The following is a 23,771-nucleotide window of genomic DNA, read 5'->3' on the forward strand; positions in this document are numbered from 1 at the left end:
AGACTTTCTGGGCAATTTTGGACTCAAATAACTACATTTAATTTAGTTTATTCATTCACTCATCGGCACGTTGCATCCATCTTCTGAGCTATTGCCACTTTAAAAAAACAAAAAAACAAGTGGCGGTCACAGACCACTGCAAACCTTCCCTCTCTTGTGCAGCGTGTGGGGTATACGCCGGTGGAGAAGGCCGCCTGTCCTCTCGTCTTCCAGGGTCCCATAATGTTCGCCTCTGGAGATCAATACCCATCAGGCTGCTAAAACAAATACATTTATCAAAGCCTGATAGGTGTGTGCTACACCTCGTTGCTACAGCGTGTTACATCTGATTGCAGGCCCAGATACTGAGGCGCATCCAGCAGCTGGAGATGCTCCTGCCAGACTGCGCTCGAGTCTTTCTGTTAAACTGGTCACATAACATGCAGCGTTGTTTTCGAGGCATTATGACTCTGGCTGGCAAAAAAAGGATGATTATTTTCTGTGTTCTCAATCAAGTAAGCTCTGTGGCATTTAAAATTTCATCAGAGGGAAATGTTCCTTATGTCCACCCTCTGCTGCAGATAAAGAACAGGCGTTTGAGTAATTATGGTGCATTATCGCCAAGGAACATTTCATTGCCGCGTTTTAAACTGTGTAGTGAGCGGTGACAAACGAACGACCATTTTAATTTCTATCAGGAGGGAAAACACATTGCCAGAGCCAATGAAGTCAACTCACACATTCTGCTCTGACTGAGACCATCTGGACCAAATAAAGTTTTCCCCCTTTGAATCAACATCTGTTGGAAATTACACAGTAACACTTAATCTCTATATATTCCTCCTTTTATTTTTGCACTTACTCTAAAATCGACTGTGTTTGTCGTGCAGTTTAATTTTAATGCCAGATTTGATCACAGAGAAAAAATAGGGACACTCCGTAGCGCGTAGACCTCCGCCAAGGAAAGAGAATATGAACCCAATTCTCCATCACTTTAATTAATTTCATAACCTTTTCCACCATAATGTGACCTATAACCTGTACAACTCAACTGAAAATAAATAAATAAATAAATAGAGATGGCACGTAAAAATATAGCGATCAGGTGGTGTAAATTATGAACAGTTCAAAATAGCAGTGTGTGTCAACCCAAAACCTTTAGGCTTCTGTGGTATGGGAAGACCAAATGTCAGCAAAAGCCTATTAGAACATCTGGAATTTATTTGGGTTTGTCAACACTTAAAACAGAGGCTGGTGTATACTGTAATGGCTTCCATTTCATGAGTTTGAATGCGATTGGTTAATTCTTAAACAGACATATCCTTGTTATGAGGGTGTGCACATACAGTATATGCAACTAAACTATGTCAGTGGTTTATTTCTCTTTAGCCTCTTGAAAATATGTTTTTTAATTTAAAAAGCTAAACGAGTTTTGGGTCACATTAATGGTGGAAAAAGTTTTGAAATTATCTTGGTCTTATTCTTTTTTAGATTACAAATACCTAGCATTTCAACAGGGGTGTGTAGACTTTTAAAATCCTCCATCTACATTTTCTGGGAAGGAATGTCTTCTCGTACACTTATGCCAGTTATTTCAACAATGTTAAATTATTCCTTCAATCATTGCATGGACAATCACTAAGTGTTTTATTGGTGACAGTTTAGACTACAGAACAAATCCTTTAAAATATGACTTTCAATAGGAAACTTTTGTTTGGAAAGAAGTACTTCAACAAAATCTAGCACGACTAACTGGGTTATGTTCCGCTTTGCAGATTCCACTGTAAACCTTGATCAAGATTAAAGTATGGGAAAATTCAATCTTAACAAAACTATAGGCCAAAAATATATTGGCTTTTCTTTGGCTCATTAACCAATTGAGCAGTTTTTGTGTAATGTTGCTTAAAAAAGAAGTTTGTTAGTGATAGCAATGCAATGCAAGCATTCTGTAGTTCTGTCTATCTTCCCTCCTCCTTCTTGTCCTCTCTCTCTCTTGCTCGAAGTGATCGACGGCTTGACCGTGTCTGTCAATCTGTCAGCAGCCGACAGTTTTACAACATATGCACTATGCTGATGGTACCATCACTCAGTAACGATTGAGCTCTGCACTAAAATCTAGATACGACTGAGCGAAACAGATGTAAAGGACCAAATAAACGAAAGAGAAAAATATGGTGTGTGTCAACAAAAGCCACACAGGCGAGACTGAAAAGGTCAGGAAGTGCATCTTGGTTTTACGTGTGAATGTATCATTTCAGTTTTTCAACATTGTCAGAATGTTTTGAGCTAACATTTCCGCATGTGGAGGCAGAATCACTGGTCTTCTGTCTTTCCACTGCCCGGTGAATAATTTGTTCCATTCCAGTGGTGGCACTTAACATAATCACGGAAGACAATTACGGTGGAACAGAAATATGAGATCAGATCCAACCAATTGGAGCAAAACATCTTGTCGTGGCTTGCTAATTTATTGCGCTGTTTTCTGCACTTTTGCTGTTATTTATTACAAGGGAAACGTACAATGGAAGGAATATGTGATTATTGACTGGACACTTTTTTTTTCCACCTGCAAGTTTGAGCATGCACCAATCCTAACGTCACATGTTCCCTGTGTTCTTATTAGAACCTTGACCCTTTTGGAATTCTTTATTTTTAATTTCTTAGAAGTGGAAAAAACAATCATCCAAGCAATTTCATATTGTTTATGAATAAATAAATACATACAAATTACATCTACAACACAGTTTTCTATTAAGAGGTGGGAAGCAAATTTTGTGCAGGTCTGTGACCCATAATTTTTTTTTTTTATCAAATTGAGTTTTTTAAGGATCATTAATTATATATTGACAAGGGGCAGAAAATGGAGGAAAACATTTTTGTTTTATTTACCATAATGAAGAGAAAGTTTGTTACTATTTTAGTCAGTATTTATTTGTGAGTTCCTTTGTGTTTTTTCTAGGGATGTTCGATAGCACTTTTTTTTCAGACCGATACGGATACTCAACTCTTGAGTAATCATTGATACCAAATACCAATACCACTACTAAATAACCCCCCCCCCCCCACACACACACACACACACACACACATACAAAATGACAGATAATTTTAAAGAAAGACCTATATATATTCCAATATAGTATTTTTTCTTAAAAAAAAAAGAAGAAATTAATGGCAATTTTGTATTCCTCTAATTTCTCATTTCTACTTCCTAATCATAAAATGGCCACAAGAGGCCGTCACGAGTACCGATACCTTAAAAGGAACCCCGACTGTCATGACAAGTTTGCTCTATGTTATTTCTTTGGTTGTTACCAACATAATTATTAGATTTATTTTTCAAAAATCATTTCCAGTTTAATACATTTCGTAGAAACTTTATTTGGACATACACCGCCATTGTTATTTACGTCGCAACGCATTCAGTAGAATGGTGGCAGGCTCTCTGCCGAGCAATGTGAAACGCCCATAAAGAAAGCAAGGTAAGCCTACGTAGCGTTCCTAAAGGGACGATCAAAACTCATGAATGTGTCTGGTGAATGACGAGAGCGCAGCGTTGCTTTAGAAACACTACAAGGCTTAACTTGCTTGCTTTTTAGACGTTTCACAATCCTGCCGGCATTCTACGTCACTACGCACTGGATGCGTTGCGATGTAAATAACAATGGCAACGTACGTCCAAATAAAGTTTCTACAAAATGTATTAAACTGGAAATGAGTTTTGGAAAATGAATTTCTGAATAGTTATCTCAGTAACAACCAAATAAATAATATACAGCAAACTTGTCATGACAGTCGGGGTTCCTTTTAAAACAAAGCTGATGTCAACACCGATACCGATACATGGTATCGGTATGCGCCCATCCCTGGTGTTTTCATATTGTTAGCATAGCAACCCCAACTTTTTCAACAATCACACTTTTCAGACGAATGAAAAAAGAAATAAAAATAGTGATGCAGGACATGCCAACTGTTATTTTGAGTATATGTTGTGGGCCGCTAAAAAATGGAAAGTGGGCCGCAAATGGCCCCTGGGCCCTAGTTTGGACTACACAGTTTTATAATTGTGGGATTACTAACATTTCATTGTGTTTATCGGGCTACCAATCCATTTTGTGCTATGTTGCCCTGAATGTGTGCAATTTTTACCCAGGTTAGTGACTGCTTTTCAAAAGAAATTGAAACCATTTAAATAAAAAATTGTCATAGGTTAATTAATTTAAATATGTCAAATAAATCATAAGCAGAAGTCTCCCTGAGAAGCAGGAGGCAAAAGCTGTGCCGAGGAGAGCGGAAAAGCTGCTGCTCTGTTTGCAGTGAACAGAAACAGAAGCATCCTGCCACCCCGCACCGTCATATGGAAGCGGGGCTCCCGCAAACACATGCTTAATGACTCGATTTATTCACTCTGTCACCAATTCTTCATTTGTTCTACTCATCTTTCGCCAACTGGTTAACCCGGACGCAATTTGGAGGTCTTGTTTTCTGTACTCAACAAAATATGCAAACTTTTATTTGAATCCGAAAATGTGTCCTGACCCAGACTTGTGATGGTCTGAAATAGTCCTCCATGATGAGGACTTTTTTTTTTTTTTGGGTGCCATACATGACACACGTTTGAATGTTGTTCAAGCATCGATCATACATTTGCACTGGAAGGTTTCTCAAAAGCTATATTCTTAAATCAATGCTGACAGGTGATGACATGATGGAGACAGGACTGCACAATTGATTGCGTCTCCTCCCTTTTACTTCCCTTTCACTTCTCCCTCCTCTCTTTGTCCAATCACTCTCTGCCGAATACGTTTTGCTCCCCCATCTCTTTCTCCACTCATCGCTGCGAAGTGTTGAGCGCAAGATGTCAGATTATTTCCCAGCAGACACTGCGCAGCGTGACAGAGGACTGGAGCATTATATCACTAGATGACACCTCCTCTGCCTCTAAAACCCCCCTGCTTCCCACCACCACCACCACCACCACCGGCAGCCACCATCACCCCGCAAACAACATCAAATATCGCTGGGCGCTTTTGATCACTTAAAAGGCTTGTATTAGGAGAAGAGCTGCTGCTTAAACAAAAGCAAACGCAGTGTTTCATCTGTCACGTTTGTCAGTGGGCCATATGTGCAGTGTAAAAGCTTTTCTGTCAGAAAGGCCCTAAACTAAACCACATGACATCACGTGTGGGACTCCAAAGGTTCTCTATCAGAACTGGCAGTATGTTAAGCCTCGACATTAGATACACTTGTACAATCTAATGACAGCTAATGTAAGAGCTGTACTAATATTTGTCTTAAATGAGAAAATACCTACCAGTACTCCCCCCAGGGGTTTTATATTCACCTCTTGCTCAGCCCAACACTTGTACTTTTGGATTGTGAAGCATCAAGTCCACTGTAGAGTTCAACTGCTCATCTTATTGTATCGATGTCCACTGTCCCCGCTGACTAATAACTCCAAGGTCTCGGCTTCCTAAGTGTACATGGCCACTTTCCGCAAAATACAATATTGAGTCTGCACCAGGGATTTATACGGCAGCCTCTCGCAGGATTTATGGCATATTAAGAAAGAAAGAAAAAGCAGAGAGAAAGAGGAAGACAAACAAATAATGCTCACCAAAGTGATTAGCTCAATAAAAGAAATCATGCATTAGTCGTCCGGCAATTATTATTGTGTTTCTCATCACATAATGACTTGGAACAATGCTGTTAATGGTATTATTGGCTGAGCCCCAGAAAAGGGTGTATAAGCTTGATGAAGCTTTGTTGTTGTTTTTTTAAATCCATAAATCATTTCAGTGCATATTTATTTTGATATATGTGTTGTAACAACACAATAAGTTTCTTGTTGCTTTTTTTTTTTTTTAATGATTGCTTGCTGCCATCACAAACATATCTGATGTATGTGAAGGACATCGTGTAGCTGGATTTATGATTCTTATTTTTTCTTCTTCCTTTTTTCATTTCCTACCCTACCCCCGTCGATGAATATGATGTCCGTCGTCTCGTCCACACGTAACCCCCATCCGCACCCGCCATTGATGTCCCGCCGTCCCGGGACCAATTGTATTCCCAGTGACTCCCTGCAGTGTAGAGTAGTGTACTTTTTTGTTGTTGTACTTTCTTTTTTAAATCTATGACATTTTGAAATTTTGGACTGTATAATCGAGAAAAATGTGAGAACATTTTAATGTATGTCTGAGAAAACTAAGGTGGGTTTTAGCTTAGTTTTAAAACATAATTCAATGCAAGGATTTCACCATTGCAGGTATTTTTTCATGACTAAAACTTGTTCTTTAAACAATGGATCTGCTTATGCATTTGAGAGTTTATGTCACTCTTATTTGTGTCCGTTTTACTATTGCCTCAAAATAGCAAATGAATGTACACAACTGTGTATATAAAGAAAAAAAATCTTACAGAGGGCTGTGCAATTAATCGAAATTCAATTACAATTTCATTTACTCTCCACAATTACAAAATCTGCATAATCGTAAAAAAAGATCATTAATACTAATGTTTTTAGTTGTTTGTTGTTTAAATGTATACATTTGTACTTTTTTTTTTCAAATTTAAAATAATAATCTAATAAATTTTGTTTCATCCAAAAGGAACTTGCATAATTATAGTGTTTCAAAGAATTTTAGTTGTCTTAATATTTTTTTCAATGTTTAAACATTTTCTTGTTTTGTACCAAAAAATAAATGATCGTCCTAATCGTGATTTAAATGACCGGTACTACAAAGATAATTGTGATTATTATTTTCTTCATAATCGAGCAGCCCTACCTTTACATCAGTCAAAAACAGACTAGAAAAAAACTGTACATAACCAAGCAAACAATGTGACTATTTGAGTAAATAATACAACTTACATTCACTGTGGTGTTTCTTAAATGACCACAATTTAGGTACGTGCGTGTTGTGTTTCTAAAGTAGCCTGTGGTGAATCCAATTATAATCAGGTGGTTTATTCAGATGCTGGATGAATGCTCACATTACAACATACACGCGTGATCATTCTCGCAATGTTCAGCTTGCACACGAAAGTATACAGCCGTCGTTTTATTGTCTTCTTCAAATTAAAAGTTAGCTTCACTTTGTTTTGTGCATCCGCACCGACCTCCGCTAATGTTCTTCCTCCTCCTCCAAGCCTCTTCCTCCTCCTCCTCCTCTCTCTTTGACGGCTCAATAACAGGTGCCATGCTAAGAGAGCTGTTACAGCCGTCCCTGAGTGGTTGTGTCAGCAGCAATGTTGGACTTGAGCTTTCCAACCTGCTAACCATGCAGGAAAAAGGAAAGGGAGAAGGAGGGGAAAAAACTCTCCCTGGTCCCCAAATGATGCCCGCTGGGAGCCATCGTGTGCTAAATTTCGCCGGGTGGTTCTCCGCTCTTTTCTGTCTTTTGGCTTCCGGACTCTGATTAACAGACACAGCCATATTGGGCCTTTCTGCATGGCAGAACCCCAGCAGCTGCGTTCAGCAGAAAAAAAAAAAGGCAGCACATAATAAAGAAACATAAACATCCCAACTCAAAGCGGACAGAGTTTTCAAAGAACCAAACTGTACGAACGTTCGCGTTTCAACCTCATTATTCCCAAAAATGTTTTGAGATGATCCTGCAAAATGATTGATAGCTTCAAAAAGCAACTTAACTTAAAGAGCTTATTTGGTGCAAGCTGATAGGCATATCGTCGACCTTTAACGCAAACAAGAAGATCCGTCGTCGTGATTGCTTTTTAAACTCCTTCAAGTACACTCCTTGAGATTTGAGAGCTACTTGGGCAAATCTATGCAAATGAAGCCGCTTTGTGAAAAGACACATCAGTGTGCATGAAGCCAGAAGCGGCAAATAATCACCGACGGATTGTGTGCAAACAAGAGCTACTAAGCACCTCTCAAAGCAACAAAAAAGCACCGCAGCCGCATGGAAAATAATTCTGGCAGGTGATTTTTGATTTTTTTTTTTTGCTGATTAGCCACTTAACATTTCATTTCATACCAACTCTTTAAAAACTTATGTATGTGCATTACTCTTACATACACATAAGTCTTGGACTCTTACCTTTGTTTTAATTTAATATTATCGTTTCAGCATCCTGGATCCATTAGGAAAATACAGAAACAGAAGTATGATGCTCAACTTGCATCTAAAGACCCAGAAACCTGCATTTGTGTGTGTCTTCAAGGACTCAGTGTCTCAGCACCTTTGAGGAACCTTGTTTTTGTAGAAGGCAGGAAGGGTAGAGGATGTCGGCATATAGGTAATCTAAATTTAGCGGCCATACCATCACGGGGGCGTTTCATTTTACACGCACACAAAAAATGATAAATTTCAAAGGTGACCTGATGGCTTCACTTACAGCTGATTGATCGGCTTATGTTGGTGAGGGTGGCACAAAATGGACAGGGCAGACACAGAACACCTTTGAGCTCCGCGGAAGGACGTATAGGCCGTCTGACCACAGCATATACTTTTTAGATCAGACATTTGGGATTTATGACTGATAAAAAAAAAGAAAAACATATTTTCCTTTATAGCATGTTTCCTTTAAATTACATGAACTTAATGGCAATTTTCTATTCTTGTAATTTCAAATTTTTAGTTCCTCATCATAAAACAGCCTCAAGAGTGTGTCAACTACCGATGCCTTGAAATAATCAGTACTTGTCCATCCTTAATTTAATAAAAAAAAAAAAATCATACAAGGTGAAGGAAAGGTGGAGTATATTACCATGCAGTAATAATTACTGCAATATGGAAGAAAAACATCTACAATATATGATAGCTCTGTAACTAAAGAGAAAACTTGTAAAAACAAAGCAAGCATACAGTTGTATGCAATTAAAATTGATTACACTTATTACAAAAATACACTTTTCTGTCACAAAACAATTTGTTTTGTTGATAACCTTGTGAAATAATTCACAAAATAAAAAAAATAAGCAATATAATTCATCTCTTATTAGTAGAGATGAGCGAGTACCGATACCAGGTATCACTATTGGGCGATACCCGGCCTTAAATCAAGGTATTGATACTCGTGACGGTGGACGACCATGTGGCTGTTTTACGATCAGAAATTAAACATTAGAAATTGGAAGAATAGAAAATTTACATTAATTTCAATATATTTTTTTAAGGAAAAATGCTATATTGGGATATGAAGGCCTTTCTTTAAAATTATGAATTTTATGTATCAAAAGTACAAGTGGTATCGATACTTGGTATAGGTGACTATTCAAGAATTGAGTACTCGTACTGCTATCGATAGTATTGAACATCCCTAATTATTGGTGCTTTAGTGCTTAGAGTAAATTAAAAGTTCACAACAAAGCAAATAAAACTGTAATGCACAAAAATATTTTTTTTACATGCAACTAAATCATTCCACCCAGTGGTTATTTTTATGGCTGTCGTGTGTTATATTTGAGTGTTTGGGAACAAAGCAGGGATATATGAATCTTCCCTGAAAACGTAAATAACACAGGCAATTCATCTTAAGAACGCAAAGGAAATGTCAAGGGCACAGGAGTTCCTTTTTTTCCCTTCTTCTCATGTCGAGGTCACACAAAAAACAACCAGCAACACACGTGCACAAACATACACAACATTTGCATGCTGCTTTGTGTCCTGCCGCGCTACAAATAAGTTACGGCATTGACAAATCACTGAGACCTGGAAGTGGGGCCGAGGTGGGACTAATTGAAATGAACTTTAGTGAAGTGTGTGCGTGCGTGTATGTGGGGGGGTGCACCTAATTAAACATGAACTTCCGATGCAGTGTTTGTGTTGACATCCAACAGACTAAATTTAAGCTCATCATGTTTAGCCAAATTTGGCGATGTAGGCAAAATGCTGCTTTACATGAAGATGGAATAAGGTCACCACGTCTCCTAAGTGGAAAACATTTTTTGCCTCGTCTCAAGTCACTTGCGACACTTTTTTGGGGGAAAACATAAGCGAACCCGTTCTTATACACTGTGGCTGTTTTTTATTAGCGAAATTGTCGCGTGTATGGTAACTTTTGTGTTTACGTGACAGCGATATGTTCTTACTAGCATACAAACAGCCACATATGCGTGTAGCGGGTACATATATGGATGTCTAGTTTGGAAGAGATGTAGTTTCCCAGTAAGAGCCCAATTCCTCAGTGGCTGTTTAGAGTGTCTCTAGCAGTGCTAAGTGTTCTCCCTGAGCCCGATCGGTTTGTTTAAGCTCCCCTGAGAAGGCTCTCACATCCTAACTCTACTCGGTCTACTCTTTTGTTTTCCTTCTCGCTCGTGCCATGTGCAACGGACTGGACATTTCAAATGCATTCAAATTGCACTCACGATTCCCCAGCATGTGGACTTTCTATCATCATTTTGCGTCAGACTAAGTAATAAATGCTTATTTGTATTCCTTATAAATCTTCCATAACATCATCATCATCATACTCTACTTTCCGACTCTTTGTAATTTTGGTGCCGAGCCAAACAATAAGTCAATTTGTCCATCTTCAGTATTCAACGAGACCGATGTTGTAATATATGCGGGGAGTAATTGTGTTTGTGGCGTACTGTCAATTGAATATATATTACCTCATAAAACAATGCATCAATCAATCTTTTAGCAAGTAAGTTATGTTCTGTGTGTTCTTTCGCTATTAACTGACTAAAGGTGGTGCATTTTGTTCTCACAAGGCATTTGCAGCATGCTATACGGTAACTTAATGTTATGTTCCTGTTTTTTCTGGCTGTTTGTCTGTCTGGCAGTTTTCTTGTTGATCACTGGTGGATTAGGTGTAGTTCTTACTTAATTATAAGTTAGAATAATTATGATTTCTTGTTTTAATAATACAAATTATAAGCAGCCATTAAAATGACAATGACTTTTAAAATTCTCGCAATTTTGTCCACCAACTCACATCAGGTATTCCTAGTAAGGACTCCCAAATATATAGATAAGTAGGAAGTATAATATTATTGACAGTGATGTATAATGATACTGTGATGACTTAAAATACACCCATTGTGTACGGTCTACGACATATGCCTCTTGGCCCTCTTCGCTCCACTGTGCAGGGAATAAAAATGTTGCTAACGTTAGGACCACTTTTGTCATTTATTTTGCAGTCTATTTTTGGTCAAAAATAGTTGCTCACTAACTAGTGAAAACATCGCTAAGTTGGCAATACCACAGACAAGTCGTAGCGCTTGCTCGCTACCTTGCTTATACGACTGTCCACATGTGCGCACTTAAAATAAAAGCACAATTTTCAAAATAAAAACCACCACATATTTTACATTTTGACCGTTTTGATACTGTGAGGGCCAGGCAGAGACTGTTGGCCTGCCGGATGTGGCATTTGGCCCGTACTTTGCCCACTTGTGATCTATACCTTTATTCCCCAGTCTGGGAACAAGATTTCAATGATATTCAAATGAGTGCTGGTCCCCAATCTGCCAAGTTTTGGAACAAGAAAACTCCCCTCCCCAGCAAAGGCAATGTAGTGTAGTATATCAGAACAAATTACAATAGTCCTAGGACATTCTTTAATGAATGGCTATTAACTAGAGGTGTCAGGCGATTAACATTTTTAATTGTAATTAATTACATGACATATATATATATATATATATATAGTATAGAATAGTAAACTCACGATTAATCGCAAATTGTATCTGTTCTGAATGTACTATAAAATGTACAATCAAGTTTTTATACTCTTGTTAACATAAACGTGGATTTTTTATAGAAATATGGCTGCATCTTGATAGTCATAGATACAGCCACCTAGTCATTGATACAGGAATTTAATAATAATTCATAAAATTTAGTTAAAATTAAAAAGATGTACGAGTGTGATATTGATTTGCCTTGAGGTAATTTTTCTGCCACTAGATGGCATAATTGCATTTGTAAGACATTGGTTACAGCTCAGTGCATTTTTCTTTTCATATTACGAGCTACCTAATCTTCAAGTAACGAAGTAACTTGTGAAATTCTGCACATTTTTAAAATCGTAAATTACAATTTGACCCCAGTCTCCACAAATATATGCATTATTATTAGATTTATTACTGCAAAATTTTGATTGTTGGTCATTAATAGTGCAGTAGAAAAATAGTGGCGTAAAAGGAACTTTAAATTAACTCAAAATGAACGCACTAATTAAGACACCCCTACTATTAACTCAAAAAACAATAATTGTGCCGCTCAGCTGGCTCGATTATAAGTATGGACCCTCCATCCCTTCCACTTGACATAGTGAAACTGACAAGCTCTTAATTGTTGGACGTTAATGGTGATATACAGAAAACATCCTTTGGCCCAGTTCATGTATATTGTTGATAAATGTAGTGTCATTTTGTACTACAAATAAGTTCCAATCAAAACAAAACTTGTCAGTTTTCTGTCCTCCTCCCGGGATGCGGGACTTGCGTGAAGGTTATCCAGCTGACTATGTGGCTAAAGAAACTGCGATGTTGTGCGATCACAGTCTTTGTCTTTGAAGGCCGCACGCTGTGTCTGTATCGCTGTTGCAGCGTAATTGATACAGTCTCATGCTGTTGAGCTTACCGGAGACTCGCTGCGGCCTAACGCTCAGATCTCGCACAGCTGTAGGGCTCGGAGCCGTCGTAAAATCGCGCGAGCGTGTGTATACGCGCACACGCATCCACCCAGTCGGCTTGTGGTGCGATCACAGCCAAGGAGATCCAGAGTGGGGCTGGTTAGGCGCACACTAATGGAGATGAGCTGCCTGGTTAGCTCAATGGAAAATTGAGCAGAGTTGATGCTCATTTCATCCCAGCAGCAGTCCGCTCCCCCGGGAATACAACTGATTTTAAAGCTCTTGAAAGGAAGAGGAAAGGGAAAAAAATTCTGCGTGTGTGGAGGCTAGATGGTGCACTACAGAGAAAGCTTTATCATGTAAGGTTTTATATGAAACTGCATGTGATAGATGATTGTCTCATAAGAAACAAGCTCAAAGCACACATTTGTAAGGCCATGCTGTGTTCAATCAGTGCTCCTTCACTGACAAGAAGCTCTTATCGTCTGCCTGCTTAGTAGCAAGTGCTTTAAATCATGTCACTAGTGAGAAAAATGTGTGCCACACCTGAGTGCATGTGTCCTGGCTAGCAGCACTGTAGCGTAGTAAAAACTACACAGGTTCAGCGGCAAGCAAGAGGTGGTCCTCTGCTTTTATTCCGCCGCCTGACATTCTGTGACATTTAAGAAGTCGTTAAAGGTGTCAGCATGTGGAAGAGAGTTCCTCGGGCAGAGAAAGACCCTCGGAGCAGTCACCAAATAAAACCCTGTTGGATGAACTGATTACGGTGTTAGAAAAAAAAAAATCTATTACACCATTGTCAGTCTGTGTTTACTATGTTTACACATCATGTTTGCTATTATGATCACTAGACGCTACTGGAGGTGTAAGAAATGGAAATCAGCCATGTGGCATACATAAAAAAAGGCTGCATTACCATTAGTACATGGCCTGCATGCAGTCCATCTCTGGTTTAGGCTGGTCCATGGCGGTTCACCATGATCAAAATGGACTATAAGACAAACACGCGGGGTCTACAAAAGATAAGAGTCTCCACTTTTATGAGCCTCTTCCTCTGCACCAACAAACAGCTATTAAAGTGCGTCCAGATCTGGCTCCTGCTGATGCTGCTGACCGCTAATGTCCTGCTATTTGTCCATCCCTGGCCTCTTCATAAAGGGCCTTGCTGTAAAAAGCCCCGCTGACCTACATCGTTAGGGCCCGACCCTGTCTTTACTGCAGTAAATGTTTGTTTAGGGGAAGCCCCCCCCCGATCTGAAGTGGTGCTTAGCCTCTGAAGGAGAGCGTAGCCCTCAGGTTCAAAGCTCTTCCGCTACCGAGAGGCCGTCACCTCCAATGCCAACAGACGTCACACATACAGGAGGAGACGGAGGCAGAGTTTTATGAATCTCAAAACAACTGTGACCGTAAAAAGAATGCTACTCTTTAGATATGGTTGTCTATATGAACAACAACATCGTCCAAAAAAGCTATTTTTCCATTGTTGTGGAAAGACTTTCTACAAACTTTTGGATTCTGCCTTTTGAATTATTTTAATAATTCAAGCTAAACTGCATTTATTTAACATATCACCACTTCAGCATGATATTCTTACATTGTCTAAATTATAAAGCATGTATTAATATGGAGGCTGTATGTTGAATTTAGTGGTGAACAAATCTAGTGGTGAACTAATACAATTCAACGTCCTAAGGTCAAAGTGCGAGCATTTTGAAGCGTGTGCACTACGGTGCCTCCGAGTGATCACACTTCGCAAGCCTGCCACCAATTACTATGTTCGCAAAGTCCTCCTCTTTCGGGTATCCGTAGCAGAAAGATGGGGGGCAAAAGAAAGAAAATCAATCAATCAATCTTTATTTGTAAAGCACTGTTCATTCAAAAAAAAAGCAACTCAAAGTACTTTACATAGTTTAAAAACAAATCCCCAGCCCACCGCCCCCCCACAATACCGACCCACACACACACACACACACACACACCCACACACACACAAAATGTGCATAAACAAACATTCAAAACAAAACAAAGCACATGATCTAAGGCTCAACATGACAGCCTCCTGTAAGGAACGACACAACCAATGTAATCTAATTAGCGATTGTTAGATCTATGATTATATATAAAAAGAAAAATGTACATAGATGTGATGGTTTTTTTGCGTAGTTTTTAAATTAGTATATTTTTTTAATGAATAAATGTTGATAAATTTACAATTTCTAATTTAATTTAATCTAGATCAAATATATAATGTTTAATAAAAAAAATACATGGGCTCCAATTTCCCTAAGAACATAACATTTTCAATTTAGCCTACATTTTTGGGGGACAAAATGAAGTACAAAGAATCTTTTTGTTTTTTGTTTTTTTGTGTGTGTCATGTACACAAAATTTGATCAATCACAGTTGGAACACGCTTTTAGTGACACCCACTGGATCAGTGGGCTGCTTAAGTTCCCATTGAATAAGTCGGTGTATCGGTGTCTTGCTAAAGGACAGCACTGCCATGTGTTGGGGTCTTGAACCTTGGTCCCCATAGTGGCAGGTGCCAATCTTAACCACTTGGCCACAGCCTTCCTAAATTATTTTGTGAACTGTATTGTTTCCGTTAATAGTCTCAGGATGTGTGTTAATTGACATTCTAAGTTAATAATTACAGTTTAAACTGTCAATCAGATGGGATCGGAATTGGTGCCGATTTTTGGGGTTTTGTTACGGGATTGGTAATCAACCAATTCCTTTAAATAAAACCGATCTTTCCACAGATCTCATCTCCCTTCGCAGAGGTCTGAAAAAGTCAAGTTAGACTTTTTAAAGATTGGGGATTTGTGATCGGCTAGAAAATTTTGATCGGTGCACCCCCAGTTCAAACTGCTATTCATCTAGAAATCTTTTAAATGATTCTTCTCGACCGCCTTCAGTTACAACATAAACTCAGGCAGACTTGACACAATGCAGTGTGTGCCCCCTCATTTAAATATGTCCATATAACAAGATTGAAAGTCAGCCAGGTCGCACTCAGACCTTTATCTATCAATCTGATGTGACAGCTGCAGTTCTGAGGTAATGGATTCCCACATGTGCTTAAGGGCACAAACTGAGCACTAATAGTGTGTACTAGAGCCGGTTGACTCCTGGCCCAGGTATATGAGTTCCTGCCTCAAATCCTTGCTAATATCCAGCTGCGGGTCAGGTCCGCCCCTAGCCACATCACATGAGGGGGGACCAGGTGGCTTTTTTGATGGATGTTAAAAGCTGATGTCTTGAGGTTTGGGAGTTCTCTGTGGGACCACTTCTGTGTTGTCCTTTTGTGGTACCCCAGCTGCTATTACGCTCATAAGAAATGCTTCTCCGAATCATCTGTGACTCTAGAGGATGACGACCACTGGCTTGCATTATATGTGAACAGCTACAGATTAAACTCTATGAGATAATAGAAGAAATGGCAGAAGATGATCTTCTGTAGCTCAGCATTCTTGTATACTGTACACCCATTTGGAAATATTATGTTATCACAAACCAATACAACAGTGTCTTTTTCAATAAACACTTGAGTATATTGGATAAAAACATAAATAAATAAAACAAAATAAATAAGGGGGACCTAACAAAGCTTCATAGCTACTTACAGTAAAATCTGTTACTTAATACTTTAATGAGCAGTTGGGTTACAACTGTGAGGTTGACTCTACAGTATATGAAATTCAGCCTTGTTTTTCCCTGAATGAAGTACAGTAATGTACAGTATTTAAAGGCCCGTTGGACCTGAACCTGTCTGAGCTAAAACCCAAACTAAACACTCAGACATCTGGTCGCTCTAATCCTCTTACAACTGCCCACACACATTGTTGTTAATGGTAAGTCGTTGGTGACTCTGACATTGTGCTATGGAAATTAACTTTAACTTCTGTCCATTGACTACCCAAAAGCAGCTTACACCAGCAAGGGTCAAGGAACAGACTTAAGTTTAAGCATTGAAAAAGACTGGGAAAGATAGGTCAAGGGGCAATCACGTCCATATGACGATGTGGTGCAGAATATTACAGCTTCCGACAAAATGTGTGATACTGTGTGAACGCATACCATGATAATTCAAAAGCACTGTAACACTCACAGTTGGCAAGGCCAGCTTACAGTATATTTTGACTTTGAACATCACGGTCATTGTCTTTAGATTTGTAGGTTAATTAGTCATACTCCTTGCATGCAAATTAAACTAGGTGACCTTTGCCTCTGCAGCACGGTCATCAAGCTTTGCATTTTGATTTAAGTTGCTCACCTACCCCAAAAAAAGAAATAAGAATAACATTTTTGCAAGCTGCTTATGTACTATATATGTTATCATAGAGAGATTTTTTCTGTGTGTTACTGATCAAAGTTATGGTTGACCACACTTATTGATTTTAGCTCTTGATAATATATACTTGCGTAAATGTTGTGTTTGTATTTTTATTATGTGATAAGTAAATATGCCAAATCATTATCTCTACAGTTTTCCGCAAAATTCAACCATCAAGTTACTTGTGAAACACAACACTTGGACACTTGTTGTCTCTAAAAATAGCGGAGTCAGTCACAAGCATTTAGTAAGGCGTGCTTTTAGAATCAGATAAGGTGAGAGGGGATATGCTTTGGATTGACTGGAAACATTTCTGAGAAAAACGAAATGCGAAGCTGCAGTGTCCCCGAAGTTACCTGTCCTGACTAGACTTTGTGACGCTGATGTCGTCACTCATAGTGACGTCCTCCAGCACCCTTTCTTGCCTCACTTAGTTTGTAATTATTCCATGTGCTAAGTGTGCAAACCTCATGGGTGCAATTTTAACTGAACCAAATGATCAACAAATCTTTGTTTCTGCCTTGGCAGACCGCTTAAGACTCGCCATAAATGCTTTTTGAAAGAAACAGACTGGAACAATGGTTGAGCTTGCGTGCTAAATGGCTTCCTGTTGTACTAAGAGTAAGAAGTTCAAACGAACCTAATGTGAGAAGTAAACTTCACAACTTGGGGAAATAACTTTTGACACAGGCAATGTACGTACTTTAATATTTTTAGAGACATGTAATAATGATCATATTTAATGGGTCTAAGACATCTGGGAAGTCTCATAAGAATCCAGATTAGTTTTAAAATTGTAATAAGATGCAAACAAACTTTACAATTATCTGATCTTGCCTGAGATGTTTGAAAACTTGCTTCACATTTGGATATGTCTGCAGAATACTGTAAAGATTTGTTGCCAGAGACATGATTAATTTTTGCCACATATGGTATCAAGATTCAAGGCTTAGCTGTGACTGCTTTAGCAATCCCTACTCATGTACCTACTTAGCCCACAACCCTATTTTAGGAACCAACACTGAATGAAGCAGCAATATATTCAAACTCTTCCATCTGTCATCCCAAAGGTAGAGTGTCCCCGGGCAAGCACACAGAGTTTTGGAGCAGATTTTTGACAGTGCCTCTCCAAGTTTAAAAAAGCCGTGATCCTCATTAACACTATCCCCAAGAAATAAACGCTGGATTGACGAACAGTCCCTCAGGGGAAATGCAAGGACCCTTTGGTGTTGACTCAGACCTATTTGGACTTTGTTGCATTTTTTTCATTCTCGAGACCTGAGGACATTGAGAGGAGAAGAAAAAAAACTGCTTGTATGGAGGCAATGCACCACACATCTGGTTAAGGGTGTTTAAATATGTGTAATCAGATACAAAATAAGACAGATGTTGACATCTAAATCATAGCATATGAAATATATCAATGTTAATCTGAACCAGTGTCATCCCAGCAGGAGCTATTCAACTTGCTATTTTTCATCAAAATGCTTGCCACCACGTCTATCTCTGTGCGCACCTAAATAGTTAATAGACCGGCCATCCACTCAGCTACTGTATGTTGAGCGACCGAATGAGGCAGCCTCGGCCACTTCAAAACGTTTCTGCCATAGATCAGAAAGTGTAACTTTACAGTTTTATAATATGTATGGTGAGTTTAGAAACTTTATACCCTTCTCTCGCTTTGCAGTTCAAGTAATACCAGATTTATCTGTCTCTCAAAAATTCAGTCTCATTGATGGTAACTAGGCACTGATTATGAATACATACATACTGTACTGTATATGTTCTTTCTCTCTTTCAACTTATGTATACACTTGAAAATGTGACATGTTAATGTCAAACAGCTTGGTTCAGTCTGCAAAGCCAACCCCTAGGATTTGCTTCTCAGTGTGATCATCATGCACATTTACAGTAGCCATGGCTCCCCACACACTGAGCGCCCCGGCCGAACAGAACTTCAATGGACAATTGTGAAAAATTTACATTTGGTGACTCTTCAGCACAACCCAAACGATTGAGCTCTGTATGTCTACTGGCTTGCTGCAACAGAAAAACTGTGACCCTGTATTGGATTTGAAGCTCCATATTCAATATACTTAACCCTATTATTTTATAGAACCACAAAAAGATAGCATAATTGTCAAGGAAGAAGCTGATGTCCATAACTCATTCACTCCAAGCTTTTTTCACTGAAGCAATCTCCTTCGCTCCTGGCTGTTTAACTGGATTTTGACTGATTTTGCAAGGCCCACAGAATATTGTGTTCTATTGCTATAAAAACATGAAACCTACCAAAAGAAAGATTAGAGTGTCTTATTTCATCAGGAAACAAAAAGTGTATTTCTGTCTGTTTCCGTTTTGCAGCAATTAGCATTAGAATGCAGATAAATTTCCTCACTATTCACAAATCTGTTTAGAACTTTGGGGAAATCAGCTTGTTTTCAACATGGCCTTGGTTGATCTCTTATACTCTACTTCCACCTGCAGGTCGTTTTTGTAATTACGACCATTGCTTCACCGTTCTCTGCAGTTCAGAGGCTGCATCAAAGCCATCTGTATTCTTCAGCTTAAAAAAAACCCCAAAAAATTATAAATACATTTTGGGAGCAAATGAGATCGAGTCAATGGACGACATAAGGTAGAGAGTGTGGTTTGAGAGACTGTTGGCAGTGGTCTTTCGCTCCAAATTTGTAACCATAGCATAGCATGTAATTTGTGATTTTACTCTGGCACAGAGAAATAATCCTGTATAGTGACCTGTGAAGAGTGGCAGCAATAGACATTTACAGATCATATAACCTTCAATTGAGCTACTTAGAAAACTGTGATTTGTAATCAATCTAATTGGTCACATGCTATACCGCAGAAAAATAATGCATGCAAATGTGATGATTATTTTCTAGTCTACACTTTGACTTTAATGCTAAATCTAGTTGTCAAATATAATTTGCAGCATATAATGTTTTAAGGAGATTAGATGAGAAAATACAGTGTTCAACTTAAAGCGCATTGATAAAATAAAAATGGTTATCAATAAACTGCACATCTTCTAACCAAGCTAAAAAATATGTTTGGGAGTCTGATACACCGCCTTGCCTCATGTGTCCTAGTTCATTGTGTAGTCACTGTTCCAGGGAGATAAACTGTGAGAGGAAGTAGATCAGTGAAGCATACCACTGGACAGGTCCAAGATACCAGTTAGGAAGTCGAAATCTTAAACCCACACTGAGACTTGAGTATGTGCTGCAGGACCTCTTTGAAGAAAACTATCAAATATTAAGGGGAAGTGGAAACCTCACCTGGCTCAACGTCGACATGAGTCAAGCCACACACGGAGCTTCTAAGATAAACCCTCTTTTTCTCTCGTTATCGCTCCCTGCCTTGGATTTTTACCACAGTTTTTTTTTTTTTATATACCTGGAGGCATCTTGAAAGATTTCAAGAATGTCCAATATACCACGTTGAAATTAGTCCCTCATTAATCCAATGTTTTTATTTGACACTTGTCAATGATATTAGCCATTTTGTGGGGAATGCACGTTCAAGAAATGTTTTGAATTGTTTGGGGTTATTGGAATTGTGCTACATTATTGATCATTATTGATAGCAATTGAACATTGCCAACACTCAATGGAAACATGGAACTAATTTGAAAACGTGTACACCAGTGTGTTGACGCATAAGTCCTACAGAAAGGTTTTCCTTTTTTAGTTTAAAAAAGCTATACACTGGCCAATGGCAGAACATTTAGTGTTTTATTGGTTTTCGTCTTATAAAGCCGTCCACGTTGTGTTGTTCTTGCTTCATCCTAGCTAACCAAGCTCTCTGGGGAGTTCGACTCTTGGGTCCAGCATCCAAGTTTGCAAACTCGCTTTGTATCTTGCTAGAACAGCATGGAAGCCAACAGCCAAGTAACGCCATACAATGCCAACGTGTATATACTCTGCCGAGATGGGCTTTATTTACTGACCGCTTAACAGTTGAATTTAATGCTAATTAGGTGGCTTAATGTTGCCATACACACACAAACACTTCAGGTACATTGCTTGAAGGAACCCTCCTGCTTGTCTCCAATACACTGCCTGTGCATTCCCAACATTCTTTCGTCACACATAGTGAGACACGAGTGTTGCTATTTAAACATTACACTGTGACAACCGACGTGTCAATAAGCGATACAATAAAATGTGAAATGTGCAACAACAACAAAATTCCACTGCCTGATGCTCAAGACCTCTCTCTGCAAGTTAATATGTCAGTTTTACGAGGTAGTCAGCTCGACTATTGAAGCATGTACCACTTAGGTTAAACACTGACCAAATCCCTACCATTAAACTTGACTGTAAACCCAACAACAACGGGTGGGCTATTTTAAGTGCCATTTCAATCAAGTAAAGTTATCACACGGCATGAAAAAAGTTGTTTCAGCACCGACGTTGCTGATGAAAGGTGACACACGGTTCAAACTAAAGATGGTATTTGATGAACTTGGATTGATTATTGATCAGGAAAATGCACCTTCAATCATTTAGTCCAGGCTTCATGTGGGCATACCAGTGGCCCTGAACAGGATAAGGGTTATAGAATGGATGGTTGCTTGGACCACTGTTTTTATTTTATATTTTAAGATTAAGATTCACTGATTGTCACACCCACCTAAGTGGGGCGAAATTCATTCTCCACATTTGATCCATCCCCTGAGGTAGCGGTGAGCAGCAGCAGCGGCCGCACTCGGGAATCATTGGTGATCTAACCCCCCAATTCCAACCCTTAATGCTGAGTGTCAAGCAGGGAGGCAAATATGTCCCATTTTTAGAGTCTTTGGTATGACCCGGCCAGGGATTGAACCCACAACCTCCCAGTCTAAGGGCGGACACTCTACCAGTAGGCTACTGAGCTTATTTTACAGATCATACACAATTGATGAATTTATCGATCATGCCATCCAAGTTCAAACTAACTCAGGTAGTGGCTGTGACAAGGACGCCCCAGAAGTCAGGGCTGTCAAGTCCCTGTGATGACATGAGTCACTCCCTGGCTCCACCTGAGCACTGGGGTGTGGCTGGAATGATCGCTCTGTGTAAATGATCCACCCCGAATCGATCCAGACTGTCAGCATAGACCAGACATTTTCCTCTGCCTGTTATCAGTAATGAAGCCCCCCACAGTCACGGCGGCGACCGCAGCTTTCCCGAGCTCGTCATCTCCAGTCACAACCTACTGTTGCCGAGATGAATCAGCGTTGACTCCCAGCCAAGTTCTTGTTTAAAGTCAGGTGTAACTTTGGTGAAAATTAGCAAAGGGGATGTCGGTTGGCTTATATTGTATTAATAGGTTAAATCTATGGTGACCTTATTTTTGGTGAAGCGGTGTGATAATTGGAAGTCCTGCACCGCATTGGGGATTACCATGTTTATCCTCCTATAATCCCCATAAACATTAAGACACAGCGAGCTACATGCTGATTAGCTTCAGGCAAAAGCAGTCAATCAGAGAGTGATAAATAGCCCTCCGGCTTTCCATGCTCATGAACAAATACCAACCTTTTACTTTGGATTTTTCATTACCACCTTTGGCACTTTGTGAAATACATTACTATCACTTTTAATGAGGGCCGAATCACATGTGTGGTCGTAACACCAAATGCATTTAAAATGCACGCGTTTCCGTCCATATTTGGGATGAAGTCTGTAACTTTAAATTGAAGTGAATTTTCTGTGAAAGTTATTCAAATAAGCATCCAGCTCTTTCCGTAACTCCCAAGTTGACAATCAAAAGTGTAAACATTTATCACAGGCCTCAGGCCTGTAGTTGGGATTGCTCCTTTGGCACAGAGGAGTCCATTCTGCCATGCTGCATATTTGCCCATTCAGACAGGGGAATGGCCCAAATTCCTCAAGCAGAACACATTTAGGGAGGCCCGTTGTGAGGACTTCATGTTTGCAAATGACTTGCAACTACGCACATAAAACCTGCTACATGCTTCTGATAAAGTGACTTGTTGAAACCCAGACAAGCACCGCTGCTTGGACTCCTCCTGCCAGAAGCAGGATGGAGAGACGAGGAAGATGGAGGGGGTGCGGGAGGTTGAGGACTTGTGCATTTTCCACGTCCATGCGACGCCATGATAAGGAGACACTAGAGCTTGTTTACATGCAGCAATGGGAAAACAAATTGAAAATTCCTGCCGGGCCGCAGATGCATATCAAAGCAGGATTATTTTAGAAATAATCATCCATGCCACAAACTGTCACCCGCTAATCTCCACTTTGTTAGAATTCAAATTACTTTCCCATGTTTACATTGCCATTACTGCAAGGGCAGGGGCTAGACGCTCTATTGGGGCCTTATTTGCACAAGAGTAGCAATAAAATACTGATAAAAATAAACTTTCAATAAATATTCCAGAACGTAAAGAATGCTAAGGTTATTTTGGCCCAACAGGAATTTTGAATAGCAGTAGCTTTGGGAATAATAGAAACTGAAAGCAGCTATCAAGGAGAGGCGGCAAACAGATGGCAGATTTCATTTGTGATGGAAGTGTGATTGACAGCAAAGCAAACGTCAATCATCAAGTCATCAAAAGCCACGCTTTGAGCAAGCGGTTCAGTTTGTCTCCATTAGACAGTAGTATTAAACTATAAAATCTACAAATGTATGTAACTTGGAGCTCGAGCATATCAAGACTTTTCCATGAAAAATAGAAAAGCATTGAGTTTGAACTCCATCAGAGTTAGAGGTGTCACTGGTCTCTGGATCAGGTTTCTGCCATTCATCACCTCCAGCCGTGCTTGCACTGTGGCCAGACACACTATCCCTTATCCAGCACTGTCAGTCACTGAATAATGCTCTAAACATAGGTGCATACTTAAGCTAATAGTACAAACTAGGGGCTCGTTTC

General features: G+C 39.3%; 1 protein-coding gene and 1 long non-coding RNA gene across 3 annotated transcripts in view; one reads left to right on the plus strand and one right to left on the minus strand.

Moving 5' to 3' along the window:
- LOC144050603 (uncharacterized) overlaps positions 1 to 23,771 on the plus strand; it is a 77,841-nt gene that overhangs the window by 19,381 nt on the left and 34,689 nt on the right. The gene's annotated exons all lie outside the window — the stretch shown is intronic.
- The window catches only part of mafa (MAF bZIP transcription factor a), a 69,427-nt gene that overhangs the window by 7,211 nt on the left and 38,445 nt on the right, over positions 1 to 23,771 (minus strand). The window lies entirely within an intron of this gene.

The sequence above is a fragment of the Vanacampus margaritifer genome, chromosome 4 (assembly GCF_051991255.1).
Source record: "Vanacampus margaritifer isolate UIUO_Vmar chromosome 4, RoL_Vmar_1.0, whole genome shotgun sequence".
In the NCBI taxonomy this organism is placed as follows: Eukaryota; Metazoa; Chordata; class Actinopteri; order Syngnathiformes; family Syngnathidae; genus Vanacampus; species Vanacampus margaritifer.